Below are 4,838 nucleotides of genomic sequence, written 5' to 3'. Positions count from 1 at the left end.
GGTGCCCAGCGCTAGCAAAATTCATGGCAATACCACATTATCCGTACCTACTGCTTAAAATGCCAGGACCTAACGGTGTCCTTTCTCTTTGAAGTGATTTGAAGCGCGCTTTTGACTGTGACATTCAGGCAATCTAAATCGCAGCCAAAGCACAAGCCGACAATGGAAGAAAAGAAATAGCCACTATTGCCGCAGAAATAAGCCAAGAAGAACTAGAGATACCAGCTAAAAAGCCCAGCATCCTCGCACCACCAAAAGAAGCCGACGTCAAGCAAATCGACCTAGGCACTAGCGATCCCTCCAAGACAGCAACCATCAGCGCCCACCTCTCGGCAAAATAGGAACTCGCGCTCACCAACTTTCTTCGGGACAACAAAGATATCTTCGCTTGGAAGCCGGCCGACATGCCAGGTGTCCCAAGAGAGTTGGCTGAGCACATAATTGATATCAATGAAAGCTCCAAGCCTATAAAGCAACGGCTACGACGATTCTCACCTGACAAGAAGGCAGCGATTAAAAAAGAAATCACAAAGCTAATGGTGGCTGGATTCATCAGAGAAATCCTTCATCCAGATTGGCTAGCAAACCCAGTTCTAGTACAGAAAAAGAACACGGACGAATGGCGCATGTGTGTCGACTACACAGATCTCAACAAGCACTGCCCGAAAGATCCGTTCGGGCTACCACGCATTGATTAGATAGTTGATTCAACAGCAGGATCCGCCCTACTATCCTTTCTTGATTGCTATTCAGGGTATCACCAGATCGCATTAAAAGAACAAGACCAGAGCAAGACATCTTTCATCACTTTGTTTGGTGCCTACTACTGCAAAACCATGTTGTCTGGACTCAAGAATGCTGGAGCCACTTACCAAAGAGCTATCCAAACATGCCTTGGAGATCAGATCAGTGAAAACGTAGAAGCATACGTAGACGATGTGGTGGTAAAGACAAAGAACCCAGATACACTGATTGAAGACTTAAAACAAACTTTCGAGAACTTGAAAAGATGGAGGTGGAAATTGAACCCAAACAAGTGTGTATTCGGAGTCCCTTCAGAACAACTACTCAGTTTCCTAGTCAGTCATCACGGAATCGAAGCAAGCGTTAAGCAAATTCAAGCCATACCAGAGATGGGCCCACCTCGAAACATCAAAGATGTGCAAAAGCTAACAGGATGCATGGCGGCACTCAATCGTTTCATTTCAAGGCTCAGCGAAAAAGGGTTACCTTTCTTTAAACTACTAAAGAAGACAGACAAGTTCGAGTGGATAGAAGAAGCCAACAAAGCTTTCAAGAAACTTAAGGCATACCTCACAACTTCACCAGTTCTCACACCTCCAAAGAAAGACGAAGACATGATGCTATACATTTTGGCAACTTCTACTGTGGTCAGCACGACGATAGTCGTGGAAAGAGAAGAAGAAGCGCGCGTATATAAAATACAACGACCCGTATACTACATCAGCGAAGTACTATCAGAATAAAAAATCCGGTACCCGCATGTGCAAAAACTACTCTACGCCCTATTGATCACTTCACGCAAGCTCCGCCACTATTTTTAAAGCCACAAGATTACCATAGTGACAGATTTCCCACTCGGAGACATCTTACACAGCAGAGATGCAACAGGGCGCATATCAAAGTGAGCAGTTGAACTCGGTGAGAAGCAGAACACACCAGAAGATTAGAACTCGACACTACAGAAGAAGTCAGAGTAAACGCTACCCTTCAATCAGCAAGATACCTCCAAGGATTAAGACGTTACTACAACAAGAATACCCAGCCTTGATCACTACAAGTCAGAGATCTAGTGCTAAGAAGAATACAAAAAACTGACGGACGCCATAAACTTCTCAGTCCATGGGAAGGTCCTTTTATTGTCTCAAAAGTAACTGGACCAGGCACGTACAAGTTAATAACTGAAGATGAAAAAGAAGTCAGCAATACATGGCACATCAGCCAACTAAGAAGATTCTATGCATGAAAACAGCTCATGGGAGAATACATGTACAAACCACAAGAGATCAACGTTCACGGCCAATAAAGATGGTGTTCCTCGACAAAATATGTATTATGGCTTATCAAACAATTACGATCAATAAAGATGGTTCTTCAGCAACATATGTCTTATGATGGCCAACCCTGAGTTGTTTCCAAAGAGCAAAATGGCTGAAACATGCCTAAGCCTACCGGCCGAGAGCAAAATAGCTGGAAAAAACGCTTGAGCCCGCCGATGTTGGTAGCTAATAAGCTAACACCCGAACCAAAGAGCAAAATGGCTGAAACATGCCTGAGCCTACCGGCCGAGAGCAAAATAGTTGAAAAATGCTTGAGCCCGCCAATGAGGGTAGCTAATAAGCTAACACCCGAACCAAAGAGCAAAATAGTTGAAACATGCTTGAGCCTACTGGCCGAGAGCAAAATAGCTAAAAAATGCTTGAGCCCGCCGATGAGGGTAGCTAATAAGCTAACACCCGAACCAAAGAGCAAAATGGCTGAAACTGGCCTGAGCCTACCGGCCGAGAGCAAAATAGCTGAAAAGACGCTTGAGCCAGCCGATGAGGGTAGCTAATAAGCTAACACCCGAAACAAAAAATAAAATGACTAAGCCTAGACATGGATTCGGAAAAATTCAAGTCAAGACCCTCCAGCTCCTTGTTCCAAATAGCAAGAGGCTCGGGGGCTACACTGAAGACACTTGAGAGTCCACACCAAGTTGTTTATGCGGTGCAGATAGGAACAGGGCAATCATTCAATAGATCAAGAAAATTCATCAAGACAACGGACTACACCGAGTTGTTTACGTACCAGAGACGAAGGCCAGACAAGTGCTCGACAGATCAAGAAAGGTTGTCAACACAAAGATAACATACGAAGTTATTTACATGGCAAAGTTGAAAGCAAGACAAAGTACTCGGCAAGTCAAATAACTATGATCGCTTGACAACTCATCCAAAGAATAAACAAGGCATCCAGGCAGAGCAGACATTAACAAAAAATCTTCATTCAAAAAAGAGTATAACTATTCTATTACAAAAGCCGGAGTACAGAGGTTGATTACATTCAAGCATTATCATCCGGAATAGAAACATCAATATTGAGATTATCTATGATCTTCCTAGCTAGGTCATCAACCTCAGGTTCTAACCTCTCAACGGCATCGAGGTACTCTTGGCTCTCGGCTTCATCGGCCACCTTGGACAAAGGAAAGTCCGAAGAAAGAACTCGGACCTGGGCAAGGACATTCCTGGTACACAAATGGGCACACCTCTTCACAAACCCCTAGAAACGAGTTGGCACTTGGGGAATAAATTGAGCCCAAGATTGACCGTCATCCGCTGGAGTTTGGAGAAGGCTGGCTACTGACCGGAAAGACTTCCATAAAGCATTCTAGTTATTAGTTGCTGTTGCCAACCTACCAGTCAAGTCTTGAATAGTCTTTTGGGCCTGCATAAGATCCCTGTCAGCTCCACGCCTAATCAACTTAGCAAGCATGAGTTCTTCTTCAGCTTGAGTAATTACCTCCTCAGCTTTGCTATGGTTTGTGTGGACGAGCATCTTCATCTCTTCGATACCCTCCGAGAGCTTCTGCTTTTCAACTCAGAGAGCTAGGTGAAGCAACAAAAACAAGTCAGCAAAGAAGGGAGTCAAAATATGAAAAGAAACAAGCAGAACCCGCGATACCTTTGCACTCATTTTTCATGGACTCCACCGTGACATCCTTCTACTTCTCCGTCTCTACCACCCAGGCATGAAGGGCCTTCTCCTCCTTTTGGTGCATTTGGCGCTCAGTTTCCAACTCAGCCCGGAGGAGGTCAAGATCGGCTTTTTGGGCGCTCACCTCGGAAGACAACTTTTTCTCGTTTTCAGATGAGAAAAAGAAGCCAGTATGATCATGAGAGAAAGGCTGAGGAAAAAGAGACAAGACATAAGGATAGAAGAAAAACAAGCATCCAAAGAAGGAACAACAGAAAAACTTACCTGGAGCTTTTCGCTGAAAGAAGTCGCAAGGGTCGATAAGCTTCCCCAGGCAGCAGTTAACTCCAATAGTCGATGAGTGGCATCGAACTGCTGCACCACATCATCAGCAAAAGGTGGACCACTAGAGGCAAGAGAAGGAGAAGGAGAAGCTGGCTGAGGCGAAGAAGGCACGACCAGACCAATCTCTCAGGAAGCCAAGGCCAATCCCTCAGATGAACCCACCGCCATGGCCACGGTCACTTCAGGAGCGGGCGAATCAGTAGCTGCGGACTCCATCCCCCTCATAGCCACCTTGGCACCCATGCGTTCCGAGCCCTGAGACTCAGCATGCAAGAGCGCACTAGAGGCTTGACAAGAAGTCGACTGGAGGGCCGGAGAAGATGAAGTCCTGAAAGATAACAAGAGAACCAGTCAAAAAAGAATAAGAAAAAAGAAGAACAGAAGCAGAGAAACAAAATCAGAATTCACTCACTCAGCTATCTTCTTCTTCATTAAACCAAAAGAAGAACTTGTTGGGGGAACCAAGGTAGCAAAAACGTCCCCGCCACTCAGTGGCAGGAGCGGCGTAGCAGGAACCGGAGCCCCAGAAGAACTCGGTACCGAAGCTACAGAAGAACTCGATACCGGAGCCGCGAAAGAACCCGGAGCAGGAGCTTCAGAAAAAAACTGGTATCCGATGACCGCTTACTACAAAGAGTTCAAGACCAATGTCAAAACAAAAAGAAGGTTTCAATTACCGGGGAATAAGACAACAACTCACCGCCACATGATAAGGGGTGCATCATCGTCCTCTTCTTCCTCAGTCTCGACCAAGGTCACCATAACGCTAGCTGAAAAAAGAACAAAAGTACTTG

This window comes from Miscanthus floridulus, chromosome 9 (genome assembly GCF_019320115.1).
Source record: "Miscanthus floridulus cultivar M001 chromosome 9, ASM1932011v1, whole genome shotgun sequence".
Classification (NCBI taxonomy): domain Eukaryota; kingdom Viridiplantae; phylum Streptophyta; class Magnoliopsida; order Poales; family Poaceae; genus Miscanthus; species Miscanthus floridulus.
Note: the sequence above shows the minus strand (reverse complement) of the source record.